Source organism: Vulpes lagopus, chromosome 23 (assembly GCF_018345385.1).
Source record: "Vulpes lagopus strain Blue_001 chromosome 23, ASM1834538v1, whole genome shotgun sequence".
In the NCBI taxonomy this organism is placed as follows: Eukaryota; Metazoa; Chordata; class Mammalia; order Carnivora; family Canidae; genus Vulpes; species Vulpes lagopus.
Window position 1 is genome coordinate 34895354 of NC_054846.1, and position 26934 is coordinate 34922287.

At 35.6% G+C, this 26934-nt stretch overlaps 1 protein-coding gene across 5 annotated transcripts in view; it reads right to left on the bottom strand.

The window, feature by feature from the left end:
• Positions 1-206: 206 nt before the first annotated feature.
• The window catches only part of TMTC3 (transmembrane O-mannosyltransferase targeting cadherins 3), an 86576-nt gene continuing 59848 nt past the window's right edge, over positions 207-26934 (bottom strand). The window contains exons 15-16 of one of the 5 annotated variants that reach the window (XR_005985242.1): positions 16959-17473; positions 207-1613 (exon numbers count right to left, since the gene is read on the bottom strand). The gene's annotated coding sequence lies outside the window, so the exon portion shown is untranslated. Of the gene's footprint in view, positions 1617-16178; positions 17474-26934 lie in introns of those variants that run through there. The other 4 variants (XR_005985241.1, XR_005985243.1, XR_005985244.1 and 1 more) reach the window with 4 other exon arrangements.

Consider the following 26934-nt stretch of genomic DNA (forward strand, 5'->3'; position numbering starts at 1 on the left):
ATATGCATATAATATATAACAAATATATTACTATATTTATATATTAATTATGTTAATATATTTATGTTTATACATACATGTAGTCATACAATTATAAAAGAACAAGATGATTATATCATGTACATATAAATGAATTAGTAACTTAAATTGTACAAGTTTTTAAACAATATTGATCATACTTTGTCTCTTTTTGCATCTGTTTTAACATTAAAATCAACAATTTCCCATATCATCAAAGTCTATTTCTAATAGTTTTTATTTTATTAGTTTTTATTTTCATTTATTTTCCTTTCTAATAGTTTCTATTAGTTTTTTCAGGCATCTGCTACTGCATTACAAGAAATTCAAAGCTTATGGCTTAAAACAACTATTTTATTATATCTCATAATTCTGTGGTTGACCAGGCTCAGCTAGGCAATTCTGTTTTACTACATCATGTTGACTGGGGCTACAGTGATCTGAGGGCTCATTTGGGTTGGAATTTGTCCAAAGGAGCTCACTCACATGGCTGACAGTTGATTCAAATTGTCAGGCGCTCTGGCCTCTCCAAGCAGCTTGGGTTTCTCACAGCATGGTGGCTTTGTTCTGAGAGAGAATGTCCCCATAGTGAGCATTCCAAGAGACAGGAAACAGAAACTACTATTCCTTTTAACAGCTAGACCTGGAATTAGCACAACTGTTGCCTCCATTGTATTTCATGTGATAAGCAGTCAGAGGACTTTGATTAAGGAGAGGTAAAATAAACTCCACCTCTCAATGCAGAGAAAGAGGAATTTGGGTCCATACTTAATTCACTAGAATAGTTGCATAACTTCTAGAGGCACCATAATTTAAAGTTAAAAATAATCTGCTAAAGGCAACAACAAAAGGAGAATATTTATTATAATTAAGGGTAAGACATATCTGTGCAACTTTTCTTTGGGTCTAGCCTGTTTGGAATTCACTTGGCTTGGTGATTTTGAGAGTTATGTTTTTTCCCAAATTTGAGACATTTTCAGCCATTATTTCTTCATATACTTTTCAGCCCCATCCTGTTTCTATTCTCCTTCTGGACTCCAGTTTTAAATTTTGTTATCATAGTCCTTCATGTTCCTGGGTTTTTGTTCTTTTTCAGTCTATTTTCTCTCTGTTCGGATTGGGTAATTTTTATTGTAGTATCTTCATGATCACATATTCTGTCCTCTGTCCACTTCTTTCTGCTACTGAGCCAATCTACTGAGTTTTTCATTTTTATTATTATTTTTTTCAATTTTGAAATTTCTACTTGGTATCTTCAATTTTTTTCTTGAGATTTTCTAATTTTTCATGCCTCAAGCCTGTTCATAAATATTCACTGAAGTATTTTGATGATGGCTGCTTTGAAATCTTTATCAGTTAATCTCCACATTGGTGTCTTCTCAGTGTTATCATCTGTTGGTCATCTTTTTTCATACAAGTTGAGACATCCTTGTTTTTGCTTTGGAAAGTTCTTTTCCCTCTTTCAGGCAGGATAATGTCATCAGATACTTAGTGGAGAATATGAAATATCACCTCTGCTTAGCTGTAACAAGGTTTTCTTCCCTTAGGATGTCAAAAAAGATGGAGCAAGCAACCAAGCCTCTGTTAGAAGAGGTCTGCTAAAACAGAGATTTTGATAAGGTTTAGAGTCTCATAATACACAAAATGTTCAAGACATAATAAAAAATCACGTGCTTCCTACATGACTTCCACTGACACTGCAGTTGGAGGGCTCCTTACCACTAGATCATGGTGAATGTTCTAGCTTCATCTGCTTCACCTCCTCTGAATCTGGTGGGAAGAAAGAGGGTACTTTGTATGGTGGGATGGCAATAGAAATCCAGGATCCTCATGGGGACTCCACTGAAACCATGGGAGCCTATGCTTACCACCAGGGAGGACTAAAAGTCCCAGCTCCCTACTCAACCTTCTCTAATATCAACTTGGTGAAGAAGTGAGTCCACATTACACTAGGTAAGGGTGGAGGTCTAGCCTCCCCTTTGGGCTTTTGCTGACTGGGATGAAAGTGGAGCAGTGTTTTGTTTCATTTTCTGTGGTGTTTGAGTGAAGTAGGGTGGTTTTTATCTAAAAGTTTTATGTTTGTTAGGTTGCCCCTTTCCTGGTCCTTTGACTAGAGAGACTAGGAGGTTGTTGTACTTAATTATATTAGTGAGAGAAATAGAGGCGAGTATGCCTTCTTGATCCAGAACCACGTTTTAAAAATCTGATTATTTTCACTTAGTATGTTATGAATGTTTTCAAATATTGTTAAACTCATCGAGAAGTTTTTACACAGACCTCCCAAACATCCTTTTTAATAGCAAAGATCTATACTGGCTTATAAGAGAACTATCTCCAGATGGTGGAATTGCATGTGATTTTTATTTTATCTCTTTGTTTTCTTGTCTGTAATGTCTAAATTCTCTTGTGAACACATATTGCTTTATCTTGTGACAGGATATTACTAGGTAATTATTAGTAGTAAAGAAGTATTTTTCTAAATCAGACTACCATTGCATATATCAGTAAGGATAAATAGTACAATATTTATAGTGGTAAATCATAGCAACTTTATACATAGTTTAGAAGATTTGACAGAAAAAAAATTAGGATTGTCAAGTTCTTTAAGTAACATCTTACTTTGTAAAAGTTAAATTCCTAATTCCTATTTTACAATTCAGTAGTATTTAAGGCATATCTCTATGTATTCTCTCTCTCCCTCTATCCCCCTCCGCCCACCTAGGTATCGCATAGAAAAACATTTCAGTGTTTTTTTTTCTTCTTCTCTGTTTTTACGTTGAAAGAACAAAGCTAAGAATATCCTTAATAATCTAGGGAGGGACAGATGGCCATACAAAAATAACCAAGTTGACGGAAATGATGGCAAAAATGCCACATTTCTCTGAACACTGTCACTGAGCAATAGGAATAAAAGTCAAGGTTTTTATGCCCCCTTACTCCAAACTGAAGAGTAAGGTAAAATAACACCATCAAAATTAGTTAGAAGAATACTTTCTTCATTTATTTCACTTTGATTAGTTAAACCAAAGCCTTAACTACAAATACTTCAACTTTGAAATGATTTCAACTCCAGAGATGAGAAGTGGCAATGGCTGTGCCTTTTTGGGAGGTCTGAGCCCTTGCCCTTCATTCTGTTGCACATCCCTCACAATACTCCTCACATAGTGAATTCAGCATCCTTTGTTGGTTGTTAGTAAGCTAAACAGAGTTTTTACCTAAGTGATAAACTAGCTGAGTAGGCATTTGATTGAAAAGAAGACTTTCAATTTACTAAAATATTTTTTTAATATTCAGCTTTCAGTAATTTTAAATCTCCAATGGAAAACTAGATTCCATTCTTCTGATTTTGGTCAGAGTATTTCCAAATATGCAGGTAAGGCAGCTAGAGGCATCAACAAAAGAGATTTCTCCATTTCTAAATCAGAATCAAACTGGCAGGAACTTCTGGAGTCAAGAGAACTGCCTTTTAGTAAAGTGATTAGGAATTATAAGCTTAACTGTTATGTTTTTAAAAAGCACTATTGTGCCTTTTTGTCCATGTTGACGAAGTTCAAATCTCTAAGCTCTTCTCATTCATTCACACATACATTCAGCAGACATTGTATTGAGTACAAAAAATTATATTAACTACTAAAATATGGAAGTAAGACATCCTCATTATGTTCATAATCTTAAAATTTCTTCATTTATACTGCAGTGTGTCTTCAGAAAAAAATCAATTAGATCAACTTAGATCATCTGTTTCTTAATGAAGACAGCTCTGAAATGTGCTAGATTTACAAAGCCTTTTTAAAAGAGTGCTAGTAAAATAAGGATAGATGGGAGCCATTTAGCTTGTCCTAAGAAGGTATTTCCTATATTTAGAGTATTTCAATGAGTATAGACAATGTATTCATTATATACAAAAATTGCTTGGGAGGGTAGAGGTGGGGGAAGAGAGAATTTATGAAGACATGCTGACAAAGGATCATTTCTTTGAGATCCTGTATCACATTTCAATTTCTCTATTATTAAACTAATTGCCTTTGTTAGTGAAGTTTCTAAGATATTAAAGCTCCATTCCTGCAATGCATCTGTATTCTGTTGGGTAGCTTGCTTCTACAGATGGTTGAGTTATATGACACTAACTACACTTCAGCAGCATGTATGTACATTATTCCTTGCTAAGGTTCCTTCTCCAAGTACCTGCTATAAGAAGTTTGGCTGGAAAAGTCATAGAAATCTTTCTCAGTTTTAAGTCTGTTTATTAAAGGTTAGTACACAGCTATTCTATCTCCCCTTGGTCCCTTTTCCCTTGGTTCTATGTGGGCACCAAAAGGCCATCCAGGACTGAGGACCTCCTAGGCTATTTATAATCCTATAAGATGTATTAGTCCTTGACCACAGCAGTTTTTCCCAAGAAAAAACTGCCAATCCAATCGTAACATTCTACTAGGGAACAAAAATCCAGAAGAAAGGGAATTCTGATTCCTTTTTCTTCCCATAAAAAGCTCCATCCCAGTATGTGAATCTCACCATGTATCCATTAAGCATCCACTTCATATCATTAGCCACTCTCTAAAGCTAGAGTAATGAGAGTGTGGGAAAAAATCTTTACTGAAAAGAATAAGATTACAGGAAATTCAGTGTTTGATAAAATTTTAGTCATGGCTATGTTGAGCCACACAGAGGAAAAAGAGAGAGAGAGATCCTAATTGAAAAAGTTTGGGGGGCAATAAAAAGTTGCTCTCAAGATTTTACAGAAGAGAGATAATATTAAATCCTATCTTCATCTGTATCTCTGAGAGAAATATTACTGAATAACAAATGATCCTGACTCTCTATTTTTAAGTCTAAATGCTAAACAATTCTGGCTGGGGACATTCAGGGTACTGGGCAATTTATTTTAAAGCCCTGACATACCTCCCTGATACAAGGGAAGTGGCTATTCCAATTCAGTCAAGAATCGACACAGATGTAAAAGATGGAGAAATGAATTTAATGATTAAGTAAAAGAGAAATCGAATACTACTGGGCCAATTTCTTTAGAGATTTTCCTTGGCTATATATGCCAAGAGTTTCACCAGGGAATCCAGGTTCCTAAGGACTGGATTCTTGAGAGTAGGCTGTATTTATAGTTATTGTTAAGATAACTACATAGTAATACATTATTTTCTCAGCTTTTAGTATATATTTAGTTATTTTCAAGATATTCTCATATTATTTTTATAAAGTCCCAAGTAAAAGAACTTTTTAAGCTTTTATTAAAGGCAATTATATAATCCAATAAATACAAAAGAATTGCTAATATTCAGATATCCTGAATGGCCAGGGAAGCACCACCCTCAGAGAATAGTGCTTCAATATAACTGATTACCACTGAGGTGTGCAAAGAATTTGTACAGCAACTATTTCACAGACCCTGCTACCAGCTGATGGATAGGAGAAAACCCTGTACAACAATTTGGATTGCCAGTGAGCTAAAATGTTTATTTACCTCCGTCATCAATGAGAGCATTCCTGGCTTTCTAATCAAAACTATAAAGAATAATAAGTAGCAATAAAAATGGCCACTACTTAATGTAATCCTAAAAGATACAGATTCAGAATGTAGATTTTTAAAAACACTTTAATACAGTATTACCTAACTTAGTGTAGGAACTGAAAACTTAATACATCGTAAAGTTTATTCTAGACTTAAGGCACATTTTGTTTTCATCAGATTTACTAGCCACGGCTACTCAATTCTTACGTCCTATTTCAAATATCATCTCTTTGGTGAAGCTGTCTTTGACCTCTGTCTGGAATTAATAACAGTTTCTCCAGCAGTACTCATTGTTCTCCATATGGGCTCTTAGAACACTTCTACATAACTCTGTTATAATTTATTATTAGCATTAGTTGTTGTTACATATTCCTTTCCCACCAGCTGTGAAATTATCTGAGACATGGACAGCATTTGATTAGTATGTTTATCTATAGTGCTTAATACAGTGCCTAAAACTGAGTGGTCACGTATTAAATATGAGTTTGGTGGAATGGTGCATATACAGCCAGTTCCACTGAAAAGTGACCATGAATTATACTATCAGCTGCCACAAACAACATTTTTAGCCATAAGATTTCTACATTCAGTTTATTTCTCTTTGGTTTCTTAGACCATGTTCCATGTACATCTTCATTTTCAAAATTCTCTGTGGATTATGTTTAGCTAGCCAAAAGACAAAATATCTACTGACTGAAATTAAACAGACTTCCCTTCTGTTAAGAGCTCTTTAAGCAAGTCTCAGAATTTGATGCCTTTGTACAGCAATGGAAGTAAATTATGAAATGTATTATCCGATAGATCATATGTCTGGATCAAGTTTTTAAACTATATTTTCTTTAAAGCCTATATGATCCATCTGGAAATAAGTCAACTATAAAGAAACAAAAAGACTGTGAGCAGCTACTGAAGAACACTGCATGACAGATTGTTTTTTTGGGTGCCTGATAAAGGGTTTCAAAGAGCTTCTGATTGAATTAGTAAAGGAGTTCATTTTTATAACCCTTGTAAGAATAATATAATATATTGTGATTATACAGTGTCTGACACCAGGGAGTTCTGAATCCTGCTGATGTGGTTTATTCTGAAATACCCCAAGTGAAGTTGCTTTCAAAAATCTATCTTACATATTGGGAAAGGGCCAATTGTCATAGTAGATGGTAATCATTAGACTAACCAGTAACATGGTTTTCCTTTTTTGTGTTTATAGTCATTTGTTTCTAGCACATTTATTATCATTTCCTCCTTGTAGTGTTTTGATTGGTGTTTGTTTAGATGGAAACAATGAAATTTTTGGCTAGGTACGGAAGAGAAAGAATTATTTTAGGATTAATATCTAATCTTTTTGGTCTAGGCCACACACAGAAGAACAGAAGACAACACTATCACTGCCAATGTCATGTCTTCAGCACATGAAGGGCTGACTAAATCAGCATAGAAGTCTAATTTTATAAAATCCTATAACGTTCAATAATTAAATAATACTACTAGGAAAACTGAGACACTTCTCATTTGCCAGCAAGACAACAAAGATAGCATCAGTCCCAATCCCAATCCTAATCCCAGCAGGCTTTTTTATAGATGTTGACAAGCTAATTTTTAAATGTATATGGAAATGCAAGAACCCAGAATATTCTGCATAGTTATGAAAAAGAAGACTAAAATTGTAAAGTTTGTATTACCTGATTTCAAGACTTTATATAAAACTATAACAATCAGTGTGAGTCTGGAATACAGATAAACAAACAGATCAATAAAACAGATTAAAGGGCTCAGAAACTGACTTACACTTATTTAGTTACTTTGCTTTTGATAAAGGTTCCAAAGTAATCCAAAGAGAAATGAAAGCCTTTTTGGCAAATGGTGCTGGAATACAAATTCACATGAAAACAAACTCTGACCCCTAAAACACACTATACACAAAAATTAATTTGAGATGGATCATAGATAGACCTAATCCAAAAGTTAACGTTATAAAATGTTTATTTTTTTAAAAAGATTTTATTTATTTATTCATGAAAACACAGAGAGAGAGAGAGAGAGAGAGAGAGAGAGGCAGGGACACAGGCACAGGGAGAAGCAGGCTCCATGCAGGGAACCCAATGTGGGACTCAATCCCAGGACTCCAGGATCATGCCCTGGCCAAAGGCAGGTGCTAAACCACTGAGCCACCCAGGGATTCCCCATTATAGAATTTTTAGAATGAGCTATAGGAGAATCTTTGTGACCTCAAGGTAGCCAAAGATTTCTCAAATAATAGAAGACAAGGACCATAAAACAAAAAATAACAGAATTCATTAAAATAAAATAAAATTACTCATTAAAAGACACCATTAAGACAATTAACAGGCAAGTCACAGAGCATGAAAAACTATTAAATTTATGTGTACTACAGGACTGACATCTTTCATTATTGATATAGATATGACCACATCAAGATCTGTTTGCTGTTGATAGGTAGAAACTACCTAGAAGGGAATCCCTGCATGGCTCAGCGGTTTAGCACCTGCCTTTGGCCCAGGGCATGATCCTGGAGTTCTGCATACCACATCCTAAACTGAAGACTGCCTTGAAAACATTTCAGAAGTATTCCAATACATTTTTTTTAAATTGTTGTTGCCCAGAACTTCTAGGAAAATCAAGGAAGTACTTCTCCTTTGGCTCGCTTCTGACTGATGCAAGTGTTGTCTCTATTACCTTTTGCTTTGGTGTCTTGGGGAAGAGTACAGAGGCAAGACAGTGTGGGGTCTGAATCTTGGCACTGCTACTGACTATGGTGGGTTTACCTATAAGTTTTCTTATATATAAAGTAAAACCATTTTTACTGTAGAGATTAAATTGCATGATGTAGGTTAAAAAACCTAGCCAGACATTTGACACAGAGAAGAGCACTCCCCAGATGGAGACAGTTATTATCACAGTGAGAATTACTTTTAGCCTAGAGAGTCCCAACTCTGCATGTCTATGGGAATCATTAACAAAACAACAAAGTCCAGGAACCACCCTCAGAGATTATGATTTAATTGCTCTAAAATGGGTTTTGGACATTAGTATTTTTTAAAAAGCTCCCCAGGGAATTCTAGTTGATAATCAAGGTTGAGAAAATACTGATTTACATTAAGTTGGCTAGGATATTAACCAAATCTTTTCTTGTATTTACCATGAATATCATTGTGGCACATTTAAAAAACTTTTTGTTTTAAAGTCATTATTTAAAAATATATTTTACAGATATAATTTGACTAAAGCATATGTGTGGTGAAAAGACATACATTGATTGCAAGAGACTTTTTTCTTTAATGTGGTTAGGCTTGGGAAAATATTCTGATTTCAGCTTTTTGTCAAGTAATTATTTTACTTGAAAATAAGCTCTTTATCTGTTGAGAGTCCATAAGAAGTTTTCAATATCTTTATGTAGTTTTTGAAGACAGTGGGAAATAGTGACTTGTTTTAAAAAATATTATTTGATATTTAATGTAATTATTTAACAAAGATAAGACATGACTGTCCCCAATATGTTGAGGATGTGCTCTTGCTAAAAATAATCTCTACGATTTTTGTCCTGTGGTTTCAGAATAAGCTTTTGCCTCAGATTATCTGTTGAAGATTCTGATTGTGTCCATATAAAATTAACAAGATGAATTAATGAACTCAAAACAAGCAATTGGTGAGGGTAAGATAAATTTTGAAGCAAACTAATTGAATGAATTGATAGGTTATTTGGATTTATCTACCGTTCTAACATCTACAGATTTTAAAACTAAATTACTAGTGATATATAGAAAGGTGATGTTTATTATATTCCAAATTGCAAGGGCTTGTGTTATAGTTATTTTTTCTTTGCAATCAGTATCTTAAGGATCAGAATTTTTAGAGAATTAAGCCTTATTTGGTTTCAAATAGACTCTAACCCAGATTCATGTTTAGATATCTTTGTGGAGAACAAAATGGAACTGTGTATCCTTAAAAAAAATATTTTTGAGGATAACTGGAACAATATCTTTCATAGCCAACTATTTTTACATTATGTTATGTTATAATGTTTCTCATTATTTATGATGAGAAACAGAATTATCTTTTGAAATTTGTAATTATCAAGCTAACCAATCCTGGCAAAAATCAATGTTTCCTTGTTAGTGAAAATAAAATTTTATTTCCCTTTCATAGTGTGTTGATCCCCTGAGAATTTTCAAGAAAATAAACCTTCTTGCTAAGAGTATCATTCCAGTAAGTATCAAAAGAAAAATACTTTTTCTTATATTCTTTCCTACAAATTATTTACCATTTGCCTCAACTATTATTTTTCTAGATTAAAGAAATATATTCTTTTTGTGAAAGGGCATTTTGTTTTTTTGTTAAAGGAAAGATAATCCTAGGTCCTTCCTGGTCCTTTCTGTTGATAAAATTATGGTAGATCAGGAAAATGAGATGATCACATTCCAGTAGTTGTGCAAAGCAATCCATTGGGGGAATGGGAAGAAAATACTCATTTACTTCTACTTATCATGCTGCTTTCATGTAGAATGAAGTAAAACTCAGATTCAAAATATGAATTGACAGTAGTGTGTATATATAATTTACAAATGAATTGCTATATATTGGGAGTGCATGAAAAATCTTTTTGCTCTTAGTGATATATGATCAAAGGAGTGTGGAGACTTGCTAGCATTGGTGCCCCTTTCCCAGTGGCATCCCTGTGGTCTCTGGATACTGCTGGGGAGTGCTGGATTTAGGAAAATCTGAAGCAAGCTAAATTGCTCTATATGATAGAATGAGAAGAAACTGAAATAGGAAAGAGTGAATGGCACAGTCCTACTGGGAGAGGTGAGGAAAAATAGGTGAAGAGAAAGAAAGAAGGAAAAGGAGCCAGGAAAATATTAAGAGTCCAGGTTATCACAGGTAAGGGGAGCACATTGAGAAGTTTTATGGGGTGGTGTAGCTGCCAAGATTTTTAAAAACAGGGCCTTCTTTAACTTAATATTGCATAATTTAAATGTTAGTTAATGGCTTTTCTCCCTTTACTCCCAGATCTGCAGTGAAAGTTCTTTCATATGCCACAGCCTTGAATATATGGTGACTGGGGAGAGGAAATAAAGGGGAAGAGGTTACGTTCACATATTGCCATGGCAACAATAAAGACATCAATTACTGTATCTACTTCCTTGCTGTGGAATCTTGAGCATCATACAAATTTCAGGCTTACTGGGGATCCCCGGGTGGCTCAGTGGTTTAGCGCCTGCCTTTAGCCCAGGGAGTGATCCTTGAGTCCCAGGATCGAGTCTCACGTTGGGCTCCCTGTATAGAGCCTGCTTCTCCCTCTGCCTGTGTCTCTGCCTGTCTCCCTCTCTGCCTCTCTCTCTGTGTGTCTCTCATGAATAAATAAATAAAATCTTAAAAAAAACAACAACAAACAAATTTCAGGCTTATCAAACTAACTATAAACTCCTCTTCCAGCTTATACAAACAAGCCTTTCCCTAGAACCTTGACCCAACACCATGCTGCCTAACTGGGACTTCATCTTTTTGGATAACTCTGTTTATGTTTTATCAGTAACAATCCTTGATACTTAGCTTTTGTCAGTATCTGTAAACTATAGCTAGTATACTTGATCAGGTTACCTTCAGAATTTTGAAGTATTTTTAGATCCATGGGCATACTAATGATGGTGAAGCTGTGAAGGTTAGCAGAGGGAAAAAAGATAGTATTTCCAGGAGATCAAAGGGGTCTTTCCAGTATATAAAAGGAACAGCACAGTCCCTGGAGTGTATCTGAGAAAAGAAGACTTCAATTCCATACCAGAGCCTCTTTGAGTCATAACTTCCTCATTCAAAAAATGGAGGTAATACCTACTTACCTAAGAATGTTAAAGTAAGAAGTTGGGTACCCGAAAATGCCTTTATTATACTTATTCCTCAACTAACAATTTTAGTTTATTTCTGAGAACACTGTTGCTAATTAAAAACTTGTTAAAAGAAAAAAAAATAGTTCCATTAATTTTAAAGGGAAAAATTATGATGTATTTCTTTCCCCCTGCAAAATACCCAAATGATTTTCACAGAAAAATACATCAGTTGAGCAAATTATTGTTTATATAACTAAACTATAACACTCTGAAAAGAAATATATATGGTTTGTAGGTGAAATTTAATGTAGTAAACATTTATTGTACTCACCAAGCAAGGAGAGTCAACGTGACAATGGGTAGTAGTGAGGGGGAAGGTACAGGAAGTAATCTTTGAAGGATAGTAGAGAATGAGACAGGTAATCAACTTTCAGGCAGGCAACCAATCTCTAAAGCAGGTACGCTTGATGGTATTTTGTTTTCTTTGAGATTTTGGTAAAATAAATGCTATGCATGACCACATTTTGAAATACATGAACATTATATGTACGTACTAAAGGGTCATGGAAAACCATGCGCCTTCCTCCTTCTTAGCTCTTCACTCATATGTAAGAATGGGGCACTAAAATACTGACTGGATACTGCATGTTCAGAGGTGAGATGTGTGGACTGGGGGGTTAAAACTCTGCGGAGACTAGACCCCAAAGACACAGATACAGTGAAATGCAGGGGACCTGCATCCCGATGTTTATAGCAGCAATGTCCACAATAGCCAAACTGTGGAAGGAGCCTTGGTGTCCATAGAAAGATGAATGTATAAAGAAGCTGTGGTCTATGTATACAATGGAATATTACTCAGCCATTAGAAACGACAAATACCCACCATTTGCTTCGATGTGGATGGAACTGGAGGGTATTATGCTGAGTGAAATAAGTCAATCGGAGAAGGACAAACATTATATGGTCTCATTCATTTGGGGAATATAAAAAATAGTGAAAGGGAATAAAGGGGAAAGGAGAAAAAATGAGTGGGAAATATCAGAAAGGGAGACAGAACATGAGAGACTCCTAACTCTGGGAAACTAACAAGGGGTGGTAGAAAGGCAGGTGGGCGGGGGGGTGGGGGTGACTGGGTGACGGGCACTGAGGGGGGCACTTGACGGGATGAGCACTGGGTGTTATTCTGTATGTTGGCAAACTGAACATCAATAAAAAATAAATTTATAGATGGAGACACAGATGTTTACTTTAGAACCTCTGAATTACAGAATTTGTAGAATTTTCCTTTTAGACTGGTTTGTTTCTCCAGGAAGCACTGCTCCAATCTTTTACTAAGGAATGCATTTGATGGATGGAATAGACTTAGCTTTCAGTATTCTCAGAGCTGAATATGGCAAGAGGGTTGGGGTCTCCTAGTTCACTCCATATACTTTCAATTAATCAAGTCTTCAGTATATGTCTCTAAGTTTAGTGCCACTCTGAGTCAATTTCTCCAGAGAACAAATTTCCTTTTTATTACCAGGATACAGGAAGGTAGATACTAGCAAAAGGTAAGGATGGAATTAAGATGCCTAACTGCTTTGTGCGTGTGTGTGTGTGTGTGTGTGTGTGTGAGAGAGAGAGAGAGAGAGAGAGAGAGAGAGAGGTGTTAGGGGCAGCAGAGGGAGAGAATCTTAAGCAGGCTCCACACTCAGCATGAAGACTGATGCAGGCTCCATCTCACCACCCTAAGATCATGACCTGAGCCAAAATCAAGAGTCAGATCCCTAACTGACTGAGCCACCCAGTGGGCCCTGCCTAACTGCTTCTTAAACAGATTTTCAAAAAATATTTCTACCTTCTGGGTACCTAATGCCTCTGATTCTTAAATCTTTATGGTTCTCTGACACTTCTCCTCTTGTGTCATTAACATCTCTCTCTACAAAAACTTGGATTTCCACTTTTTCTTCTTTGCTTAAATCAGTTATCTAGTCATCCATCAGTTTTCCCTCTTCAAAAATTTGTTGACATCTTATATATACTATCATCTCTCATCTCTTTTGCCCCTTCTATTTTATACATTGTTACTCGTTTACACATGTTGAAAGAAAAAAAGGGCAAGTGTGAATTCATCTATAATATTTAACTAAAAGTTTTCTTCTCTCTCTTTTCCTCAGGAAAAAAACCCTAGAAGTTTGCTCATATCAAATGATTTTAAACTAATAGTTCAGTATAGACCAAAGAGTAAACTGAAAGACTATAGTGACAAAAAATTAGAACTTAGAGAAAGTGTTCCAGTTGACCTGGAAATGAACCTTGGAAGAAATAATGTGGCATGGGAAGTTTAATTATTAGATAGTCCCACACTGACTAATGGGTAAAAGAAAAGATTTCAGAGTTAATTAAACCTGGATTCAATTTGGACTCGGCCACTTATTAGCTGTGTGACTTAGAAAAAGTTGCTTTGGTTTCTTCCTTTGTAAAGTGAGGACAACTAATGCTTAAGATAAGGTTTTCATGAAGATTGAAGTGGGGAATAGTAAGCGCTTACTCTAATACCTCACACAAACATGGTGCTCTATGGTAATTATTACATTAAATTTGGCTATCCAGCATAATATTTTGTGCTCCTGAGGCATTCTACATTTTATAACACCATTACTTTTACCATTTTTATATGGGATGTGTATAGTACACATAGTAAAAATATATCCTATGGAGTATGAGTGTATTATATGGTATATAGTATGAGTGAGCAATTTTAAGAGGAACTGTCCGAAGAGGGATGAAGCCAGAAACATAAAGAAGGACCACAATCTAATGTTTCATCTTTGAAGATACCTATTCCTATTTTACTCTACCTGCCTTCCACATTGTAAAGACATTTGTACTAGTGATGGTTGCTCAGTTATCCACTGAGCTCTCCTGGGGGTGTTGAAAGGGTTAGATCTATGCCAGGAGAAACAAGAGCAAAATTTACTGCTGAGCTAAACTTCTGAATGTCACAAAGTGTTGAGGTTATGAACTGGAAACTTCACCTGGTTTCTTCCAGACTCTATTCTCTCCATCTCTTTGGTCTTCTTTGGGCTCTTGGCATAAGTCTGTCTTTAGAACCACAGGCAAACCTCTACCAGAGACAATGACCAGGGATCAAACATACAGTATCATGTTTTGTTATTTGTTTGAGGTGCTCAAGGATCTCAAACTCAGCAAAGAAAACCTGGAACAATGTATGTGCACTGTTAAAGTAAAAAAGGTTTAAATTCTAAATCTGAAACTTGAACAGCAAAATTATAAATTTTAAAACTTGTTTCAATCATTTTTCAAGCCAAATTCCCCTTAACTCAGCCTCTGATATATCTACCTACCTTCTTCTCTTTCTCCCTCCTCCTCTCTCTCTGTTTCTCTGATGATGATGATGTCATCATGCAGTTACCAAAGTAATTCTCTCACTTAAAGGTTTTGTTCCCCCCATTTTAAGCAGAGCACACAATAGAGAGAATCACCATTGGAATAATTTTTCAAATAATTTATATTGAAAATTTTAGTGGGAGGAAAAGAGAGGAGCTTTGTACATGCACAATACGGCATGTGCATAAAAACACATTTTGATCCATGCATTCTTATTCTTTTAACACCTTCAATTAATAGCCACATTTATACCCTGAAAATTTCCTCTGGGCATAGAGAAATGATCTTTTGTTTATTCCAGATTTTCCACCTCATTATCTTTAATAATGTACTTTGTCTTCTCAGTTATTTGCAAGGAGGAAATGATTAAAAGGCAGTTACAGATAAGAGAGCCTTTAAACACTTCAAGGAAAGGATCTGCTGTGAGGCTGAATTTACTATTTTCTTGATGCTTTGGAGATGGAAGATGGGAACACAAGACAAAGAAGGCAGGTGACCTCTAAAATCTGGAAAAGGCAAAGAAACAAATTCTTCCCTAGAACCTCAAGAAAAGAACAGAGTCCTGGTCAATAGCTTGATTCTAGCCCAGTGAGATTATGTGTCTGACTTCTGACCATAAACTGAGATAATAAATTTCTGTTGTTTTATGTCATTAAGTTGGCAGTGATTTGTTATGCTAGCCATAGAAAACTAACACAAACTTCAATAAATTTTATAATCTAAGCATTTCTTTAGCATTTCAACTGTGTTAAAATAAAAATTATCTTGATGAAAATATTTTCTATCACAGAGGGAATAAGTAATTAACATTTTTCAATATTTCAAAATTTTCAATATTTCATATGACAATATTTCATTGGCTCTAGGAGTCAATAAGTTTGTATACCAAGTTTTTGCTCACAAGAAGGCAAACAGCTATCTTCATGACAGTTAGATTCTAAGATTCAAAAGAAATTTCTATTTATAAGACAAACAAGTTCTGGGGATGAAATGTATAGCATTCTGACAATAGTTAACAATACTGTACTGTATATATCTGAAAGTTGCTAAGAGAGTAGATCTTAAAAGTTCTCATCACAGGAAAAAAACTTTGTAATGATGAAATAATGGATATTAACTAAACTTATTGTGATAATCTTTCATAACATTTACTTAAATTATTTTGTTGTATACCTTAAACTAATACAATGTTACATCTCAATTAAATCTCAATAAAACTGGAAAATATTAAAAATGCTTTCATAATATCAAAGAATTAATCTTATGTAAATTTAGAAAATAATATGCAATATCTCTTGTCACAAAGGAGTTGCCAAATTAATTTTTTCTAAGTTTCAGAGTTTATACTAGTCATAGCTAAGTCCCAAATGATCAAATATTCTTAGCAAGGCTTTAAGAAGTGACTTACAAAGCTGTTTGTGATATGTACTACATATATTTCAATTTTAAGACTTTTGTGTATGAATACAACCAAATACAAAGATTCACAAACAGAAGTTGAAGAAAATACATCAACATCTGGAAATTTACATCATGAGATGAGATGAGATAATGGGAAACAAAGGAAAAAATGATTCATCTTCTGGAAATGTTTGCTTCCTGGAAATTAAAGGCAATTTTCCTCTAAAGTGAGAAATGTTGTGAATTAAATATAAAAACAGAATAGAAAACAACTTACCATACTCAAAATGAATCCCCTATAACAAAGAATATTCTGATATTTTCTATAATAGCATGATATTTGATTAGTACTCCAGGATAAGGCACCAAGCATGTTTAGATTTCCACTGTGCAGAACATTCTGTTAGCTACCATGAGACATTTCAGAAAATCCAGTCTTTGACACTGCGTCGAAATACTCTTGGGGAGTCATGAGAAGTACCAGTGAAACTATGTAGAATTACTACATGACAGTTATCAAGGAGTGCACATATTAAAATGACCTGAAAGACTGACAGGAGGAGTAAGATGTGATTAGTCATGGAAGATAAGGGATGGGCAGCCATATCCAAAAATAAGTCAAGTTGCCAGGTGCACAATGCAAATGGAGATGTGCTGAGAAAGCCACTTTCAGAGAAAAAATATGCCTCCTACGAGCCCTTTAAGATAATTTCAATTTTCACCATTTCTCTCACCTGTCAGCTATTAATCTAACCAGAAAATATTTATTGAATACTACACACCAAGTTGAGTACATGCCAGTGTTAAATATTTTCCTTTCTTCCTCCTTCTTTTGCTTCAGTTTTGGGTCATTTTAAATATGATTGTTCTCTGGAAGAGATAACACAGTCATTATGAGATCCTAACATGTAATTATGACCCACATTTTCTTTTCCTCCCTCTTCCCTAACTTTACTGAAGACTTACACTCATCTTTTAGGTTATATTCCAACCCACTGTCTACACTATACCCAGAACAATCTTCTAAAATCATTGAATTCTCATTATCTTCTCACATTACTGATCCCTACTCAAAATTTACCTGCCAAGTGGCCCAATTCTTCAGGGTCCTAAGAAAATAGCTGAAGTGAAACAAAGAAGAGTTTAGACAGGCACGGTGAGTGGTTCAAGACGTGACCTGAGCTTGATCACTTTTATGAAGACTAGAGGCCTGGTAAAACATCCACTTCAGAGACACATAGGTAATGATAATAATGGAGCATGAGTGCATGAATATATTTTTGAGAGGTATCATTTTCTGGAAAGAAAGACAACTGTTTAGCATTTGCTATGAGCATGATTGATCTACATACAATCACCAAGAGTTTGGAACTTAAACATTTAGCAATCAATCCATACAAAATTGTAAATTCATAACATGAGAATGGAGTAACTTCTGAAAAAGATAAATTTTAAGGGAAAGGAGCAAAGTACAAGTAATTAATCCCTGGAAACGTCTAAAGGGTGGAAGAAGAAAAAGAAATAAGAGAAAGAGCACTAAGGGGAAAAATAATAGAAAAAAATGAACCCTATGAAATTTGCATTAGGGCTTTAAAAATTCTATTTCATTTGCAGTCAGAGTTTGCATATGAGATGATGTAACTAAAAGTGTTCTGTAAAATTCCTCCTGATTGTTCTCTGGGTCAGGTAGGTTTTGATATTAAGCAGGCTAAATGGTTCCAATTCTTCTTTTCTTGGAATTAAATAAACCAGAGCTGCTTTTTTGACTGTTTATAAAAGAAGAAAATGAGCTGTCAAGACACAGTTAATAATATTGTGTATCTTTGAATTTGTCATGGAGGAACTTTTAACAAGTCCTAGCATGACATCTTGTTTTTAAAAACCCCAGCCAAATAACTTCCAAAATTTCTTATTCTTAAAATTGCTCATTAGTATAAGCTGGTAACCTAATACAGCATTAGTCAAGAAACATTGCTTATTCAGTCACTAGAACAAACTGAGTTGTGATTTTATCTACTGACTCATTAAAATGAACCATGATAATCCAACCTTATTTATGTTAAAATAGCTAATGACTAAAAGGTGTTTTAATTTATCAACATGAGTTCATATAGAACTTGGCTATGAAGGGCGGCCCTGGTGGCGCAGCAGGTTTAGCGCCGCCTGCAGCCCAGGGCGTGATCTGGAGACCTTGGATAAAGTCCCACGTCAGGCTCTCTGCATGGAGCCTCCTTGTGTCTCTGCCTGTCTTTCTCTCCCTGCATCTCTATGAATAAATAAATAAAATCTTAAAAAAAAAAAAAAAAACTTGGCTATGAAGAAAAACATCATTTTAGGATGTTATCCAAGAACATCTAACATATTAGATCCTGCAACAAGAGACAGGAATCAAGAAATGAAAAGGCAAAAAAAGAAAGTTTATAAAGTCTTGCACTCTTAAATTCCCATTATCAAAGTGTTTCAGAGGTTGATCTGCCCAGAGATGGCTCATTCTCCCATTCTATAGCACATCACAACCTCTGCTTCCATTGCAAATCTCCTTTCTGTTTCTGACATTCCTGTCTCCCTCTTGTAAAGGCCCTTCTAATTACATTGGGTCCACCCAGATAATCTAGGATAAATTTCTACCTAAAGATCCTTAATTTAATCCATCTGTAAGAGTCCTTTACCAAATAAGGTAACATATTTAAAAATTTCTAAGATTAGGATATAGACATCTTTTGATGGCCTACCATAGATTTGAAGGCCCTCAACTTCAGCCTACCAAGATTAGGATATGGATGTCTTTTGAAGTCCCTCATTCAGCCTACCACAATCACTATACCAAGGAACTCATAACTAGAGAAGACACTCAGCTGATTCATAGACTACTTATATCAAACCTGCTACTTTTATAAAAATGGTTTGCTGTATGGATGCATATTTGGGCAAGTGCCACTTCTCTGCACCATGTGTCTTTCACCTATAAATGGAACTAATCCTACTCACATAATAGGGACGTTCTGAGGATTAAATGACATAGTGTATAAAGAGCAGTTCATACTCCATCGTACAAGAGTGCTGTGGACACTGTGCTGAAAAGCAGGTCTTCAATGCAAGGGGTACATTCAACACATATTGTTGCATGTTTGTGGTACACTGGAATTCTATCCTAGTCACACTGAAACTACCTGAATTAAATTGCATGCTGGAGGAAAATAAAAGAAATTGTGTAAAAATACATGCCCTGCTATCTGTCATTCCTTCCAATGGACATGTGAGAGTGAATATCTAATGAGTTACTTGAATCTGCTCTTCCTTGGTAAGGGTCAATATCCGCATGTCTCTCAAAGCATGAGCCTCCTGGGATCAATACATGTGCTCCTTGTGTAAATATAGGTACTCTTCCAGATATTATTACAATATCATTTACATGTCTGTTTCTACATTATTAAGTAAATCTGATAAGAACATTAGCTCCCCACAATATGAAGCATGTAGTCTGTGCTCAATATATGACAGATATTATGCAAATAAATTTGTTTTAAAAAACGAAGGCTCATGAATAAATTGGCAATATGTAATTCAGAACAGCTTAGTAGAATGAACAGATTTCAAAGTCAGATACATATGAGTTTAAATCCTAAATTTTCCACTAAGTGTTTCCTTGGGTATTTTACCTAACCTCTCTAAAACTTAATTTTATCATTTTTTTAAAGATTTTATTTATTTTTTCATGAGAGAGAGAGAGAGAGAGAGAGAGAGAGAGAGAGAAAGGCAGAGACACAGGAGGAGGGAGAAGCAGGCTCCATGCCAGGAGCCCGACATGGGACTCGATCCCGGGACTCCAGGATCGCGCCCCGGGCCACAGGCAGGCACCAAACTGCTGAGCCACCCAGGAATCCCCTAATTTTATCATTTTTTAAAATGAAAATTAAAATTTGGTCTCATGTGAGGATCACATGAGAAAATGTACCTAGACTCCTAGAATAACTTCTGGCAGTAAATGGTAATTATTAGTATAAATAAATATTTTCTTAATTTAAATATATTTAGAAAATAGCTTCCTGAATAAAAAAAATTAGGGAATATGGATAGAAACAATTATTTAAATTCCATCTGACCACCCAGGTTTCAGAAGTATGTAACCTTAAAAGACCCCTGGTCCATTACAAATTGTTACTAAATACATTTCAATACTAGTACCCTGTAGGCCATTTAGGGTCTCATGTATGCTCACATGCACAAATGCTAAAGTGCCTTCAATGATGGGGTTTACAAGAACATGAGGAAACACGTGTAGCACAGTTTTATTTTTTTAAGGTTTTATTTGAGAGAGAAAGAGAGCACTAGTTGGTAGGACAGGGCCAGAGGGAGAGTGAAAAGCAGACTTCCCGCTGATCAGGACTCCATCCCAGGACCGTGGGATCACCACCTGAGCCAAAGGCAGACCCTTAACCAACTAAGCCACCCATGAGGCCACTAGTAGCATAGTTCCTAAGGTTAGCAACAGCATAGTCATCCTATACTAGGTCTTCTGAGACTGCAAAATAGAACAGGTTCTGAATGACTAAATATCCCTCCACTCAATAACTGCGGCTTGATTGACTCAACTTCTCTACTTTCACCAAACTGGTAAATTTGTCAAGTCACCGCAAAGGTACTGGAGTTCCTTCTTGCTAATCTTGTTAAAGTTCTTTTTGGCTCCTGTACATCCTTGATCCAATTCATACCAGGGGCAGTGGTGACTGCAAAAGGCAAAAAAAAAAAAAAAAAAAAAAAAAAAATCTATCTTTAAAATGTGTCTGCATATGTTAAGGACTACCTCTGTTGCCCCTTTCACATCCTAGCCCTGAATTATGTGTGAATCTCAAGGGCTTCTTTGTCTTTTTCTATTGAAGACATGAAGAGAGATTGCCTGCTCCTTTCCTACCCCCTGCACAGAAATTCAGGCTACATTTCAATGTTTTATTATGGCAATTATGCATTAAAGTAACAAGTAAAATATTGTCTACCTCACAGACTCTATTCTCTGAGCTACACCTGGGTTATAGTCTATTATTTGAGATTTTCAAAGGCCTTCAGAGGAGTGCTGCTAGATGTGATCCCATACACAAACCATCTACAAAGGGAGATAACTAAAGAAAAATAATTATCAAAAGAAAATAGATCAAAAAGAAGAAAGCACCACACAGAGGGAGAACTATTAAAAGAACATATTTAATGGAATCATACCATTTACTCCGCTCCCTGGGATCTCCACAACCTGCCTCAGTTACCCTTGATGTGCTGACACCAGGTACATCCATTCTAGGATGGCAATTCCCTAAACAATGGACTTGGGCAGCCTATGTGGTTTAGCGCTGCCTTCAGCTCAGGTCGTGATCCTGGAGTCCTGGGATCGAGTCCCAGGTAGGGCTCCCTGCGTGGAGCCTGCTTCTCCCTCTGCCTGTGTCTCTGCCTTTCTCTCTCTCTCATGAATAAATCAATAAAATAAAATATTTTAAAACAAACAATGGACTTGAAGAAATGACCTCCATAGTAATTAATTTAGTTCCTTTTAAATTTTTAATAATTCTTTTTCAAGTACTGATTTTCCATTTATTATCAATGTTCTGACCTATAATCAATTGTTAGCTCATTCTCACCTCTTTACCCTTATGCATTTTGATTGAATTTGGTGTTCAATTTTGAGAAGAAATCTAAATGAGTTCAGGAACCATATGGTTACCTAAAAGAAGAGTGTTCTAGGCAGAGAATGGGATGTACAAAGGCCCTGAGGTGGGAGCTCAGCAAGGAGGCTGATTGAGATGGAGTGAAATGGGTGAGGATGAGAGAGGTAGGAGTTAAGCCAGAAGGATCATGTAGGATTTTTAAAAGCACATTAATTAGGCTGATTTTATTTCTTGCAGATTTTTTGAAAGAGGATATAAAACCTAGAAAATGTGAAAAAAATTCCTGGTATTCCCTCCTGTTGTGCAATTTTATCAGTTCCCATCTGTCTTTCATTAATGTCAGACTAACTCCAGAAAAACAATATGCTGTTTCAAAAAAAGGTTTTCTTGGATTATAAAGCATTGGACACTTAAAATGTTTAAAAATTATGTGCCAGTAGGTGTTTTTTTTCCAATTTCATGTGAAAGTAAACTCCATCCCAAAGGGTTTAAGGACAAAAGGAAAATAAATGCTTCATGTATCTAAAATATCAATTATTTTATGGGAAAACAGGAGTGAGAGATACTGGTTTCCAGTTAGGGAATAAGTCACAGGGATAAAAAGTACAGCATGGGAAATGTAGTCAATTGTACTGTAATAGCATTGTACAGTGACAAATGGCAGCTACACTTGTGGTGAGCATAGCATAATGTATAGACTTGTTGAATCACTATGTTGTACACTCGAAACTAGTGCAGCATTGTCAACTATACTTCAACAAAAACCTTTTATTTTTTTAAGATTATTTATTCATGAAAGACACACAGACAGAGGCAGAGACATATGCAGAGAAAGAGACAGGCTCCCTGCAGGGAGCCCCATGCAGGACTCAATCCCAGGACTCCAGAATCATGTCCTGAACCAAAGGCAGGCACTCAACCGCTGAACCACCCAGGCATCCCTAATAAAAACATTAAAATAAAAATCCATTTTTTGGCTTCTACTGCATCTTAATTGGGGACCAAATGCTGTCACTTGGACTAGATTCTATTGGATTCTATTGGTTCATCTGGGAAGTTACTAATTCTGATTGTGCCACATACAAACTCCTGAACTTGGCTACAGATGGCCATAGCCACGGGAATGAACATGCTTATTTCTCTGAGTTTCCATCCAGATCATCCCTGACTGAATCTCCAAGTGGTGGTACCAGAAATAGTGTGATGTTTGACAGCAAATAGACAACATAGGAAATGTTGTCTACCCCATCTTCTCATCCAATCATTTTACATAATAAACTTATGCTGTGTCCCACAGGAAAACACATCCTCTTCTTTCCCAGAGCAGTCACATTCAGTCTCATTCGCTTAGTGCATATAACTTTAAGTCCAAAATATCTTCTCAGTGCACAGTCTTCTCAGACCCAGCTCTAATTCCTCTTGGCCCAGAGAACTAATGCTAATTAAATAGCAGCTTAATAAATACCAAAACACCCAATACACATTTCCTTGCTAACCTGCCACTGGGGAAGGGATACAACATATAGCAATTGCTTGGTACGTGCTCATGTCTTGTATGACAGAGAAGGTAAAGGCACCTCAATCTAGAAGGGAAATGTCTTGGTCAACAAGTCTGGTGGTAGTCCTAGCTCTGCTCTCCAGAAAGATCTTTCATTGTTATGAGGAAAATGATTGAGGACATTGTTATGAAGGAAAATGTTTGAAGGAAATAAACCACTTCTTTCCTAGTGGGGTTATTAAGATAAGAATGACTTTCACTAGATCTTCTTGCACCTAGGGATTCCTTATCTACAAAAATAGGGTATTTTTGATCCATCTACTTTTATTATAGGATAACCTGAAATATATGGATTTTGCCTCTATATGGTGTTCGTTTGTATCCTTTGAATTATTAGTAAAGTTTGATAGAAGGTAAGACCTATGATTTTAATGGGTCTGTCTTAATAATGCGATCTGTTGAATTAACGCAATGGTTTTCCACAACCATATCTGAGATGAATAATGTAATTCTTTATTAATGTACTTTGTTTAACCTCAAGTTCTGGAGCCTGATGATTATTTTCAGGTTTGAGGCAACTCTCGTTTGTAAAGGGTGAGATTTCTCTAATACTACTAAAACTTAAACTCTTGGTATACTTTTAATCTACTTTTATTCATTCTGTACCACTGGGTAGTAAACAGAGATGAACAATCAGTGTTTAAATCTGAAAATCACCCTTGAGTTTCCTGTCTTCTAGAGATTGACTATGGCTACTATTTGGCTTTAATTATGTCCTCATAAAAAATATGTTGAAGTCCTAACTCTTAGTATCTCAGGATGTGGTACAAATTAGGGCCATTGCGGATATAATTAGTTAAGATGAGGTTATAAGAGTGTGGGCCTTAAATTCATTATTACTGATCTCCTCATAAGAGGGGAGAAGACAGACACACAGAGAGAATGCGATGTGAATGATGGCAGATTAAAGTGATACATTTACAAGCCAAAGAACAAAATAATTGACAACTGCCAGAAGCTATAAAGAAGTCATGGAACACATTTTCCTTCTGTGCTTTCAGAAGGAACCAACACGGCTAACATCCTGATTTACTTCTAGCCTCCAGGGCCGTTGAGACCATAAATTTGTTTTAAGCCATCCAAGTTTGTGGTACTTTCTGTCTTAGAACATTAATAATACAGCCACAGTGCACTGCCAATCACTTTAGTCCTGAGCTGGATTTTTGTTTTTTTTCTGTTTTTTGTTCTTGTATCTATGCTCCCTGGACTGCTTATTCTCAACAGGAGCTAATTCATTCCCTTCTTGGACAATGACTGTTTACATGGAAGTTTGTGGAAGAGGCCTGGGATACTAGAAATTTTTTCCTTAACTAACATTCTTGCTAAGTCTCCCACTTCTGATTTTGCTGGAGTCAATGGTAGCCTGGGCAGAAAATTTGGCTTTTCCAATCCTATTACTATACTTGGAGCTATCTCATATTTTAGATGGCAGGTAAAGGCCCTTATACAAAACAATATTAATATTCTCTGATTTGTTTTCAGATGGACAGATCTAACTTAACACTTTCTCATTGTTTGACCTTACTACAGGCTCTTATGTGAATTTTTCAGAACATATTCCTTTGTCCTGTTACTGTGTTCATCACAAGACAGAGTGGACAATTGAATCAGTTATTTTGCTTACACAAATCAGTGGTACAGAATCAAGTCGGGGATTGAGAGATCCACCCTATCCTTCGTGAGCTTGGCCAGGCTACATACAAAGTATAGTTCCTGTTCAAAAGTTGGCACTACCACTCAGGTGTGGCTCACGTCACTTTCACTTTACCTTATTGCCTTTCTAGATGTGGTTTGATCAGGTCTCCAACAATATCCACCATGACCTAAATATTTGCTTCTATAATCTGCTACTGTATCCTGGCTCTATTATACAGGATCTCTCCTTATGGTGAAAAGGTGGTTACTACAATATTAAGCTTACATTCTCTCTCATTTTAAGTTGATGAGGTATTAGCAAAATCATGGGTCATTTCACTGGCTTCAATTTGGTTAGCTCTGACCTCTACACCTCCAAAAAACACACGAGTTAATAATTATGAGGAAGGACTAAATCCCAAAATGGCCATTTGCAGAAGCAGAGTAAACTGAGTATAGACAGTCAGAAAATGTGCATTAGAAATAACAGAATTAAATCATTTTTATTGGGGCGCCTGGATGGTTCAATCGGCTAAGGGTCTGCCTTCGGCTCAGGTCATGATCTCAGGATCCGACGATTGAACCCCGCATCAGGCTCTGCACTCAGTGGGGAGTCTGTTTCTCCCTCTTTCCCTGCTCATTGCCTCTATTTCTCTCAAATGAAATCTTAAAACAATTTTATTTGTATTCGAAAAATATGTAATGTCTACAAGATAAATTATGGGACCAGATAAAAATTATATTTGTATGCCCATAAAAATTAAACAAATTATACACTTTAAATATGAATTCATTATGTCCATTATATCTCAATAAAGCTGTTTTAAAAGTATCTGATTGTACATTCTTCCAGTCATTCTCTGTACTTGATATTACTAAATTGTGATTACAGAACTCTTTTGTAAATGTTTCACCTGTGTCCCTGGACTGCATATAAATTTTTATTGTATTTTCCCATTTCCTTAAATACATCTTTTAATATACACTACTTTTTGAAGTTTATTATGTACATCTGGAAAAAAGCATATATCCTGAATTGCCAAAAATTGAGCCTATCTGTGCAAACACCCAGATCAAGAGAACAAAAACAGAACGTTAATGCCCACCATCACATTCCTTTCCAATAAACATCCTATTTCCTTCCTTACGGCAAACACTATCCTGGACTTGTAATAGCACAAATTCATCTTGCCAGTTTTTGAGCTTCATATTAATAGAATTTTAACAGTAGCATTTTTTGTTTGACTTTATCCAATATTATTTTTGTGAGACCCATCCATGTTGCTTCATGTAGACGTGGTTTATACATATTCATAGCATTTCATTGTATAACAAATACCTTGTCTACTTTTCGTATTTTGATTATTTCAAGGTTGGGACTTATATAATCAACCCTAAGAATGTTTTTATATCTTAGACTGCACCTGTTACATGTATTTCTTTTGTCAATACACCTCACAGTGGAATTACCAGGCCATTAATGTTTCCACCACCAAGTTCTATTGCCCTCCACCCTTTGGTTCTAGATATCCAGATAGTCTGTCCTGGGAGTTCATATAAACGAAATCATATAGTGTACGCTTTTGTGTGTGGCTTTTTGCTCACAAGTAAAATTTTAACTGAAGAGTATTTCACTGTTTGAATATATTACAATTTGTTTATCCATTTATTTGCTGATAAAGCATTTGGGTTGTTTCCTGTTTTGTGTTACCAACAAAGCTGCTAAGAACATTTGCAATATGATCAAGGAGCATCGTCTTGGAATTTACTGAAGTTTCTTTTATGGTTTGATATATATAGTCTACTTTTGTAAATATTCCTTATGTGCTAGGAAAGAATGCATATTGCATGAAGTGAAATCCTATATAAATTTAATAGTTCAAGGTTATTTAGGTCTTTATCCACTTATTT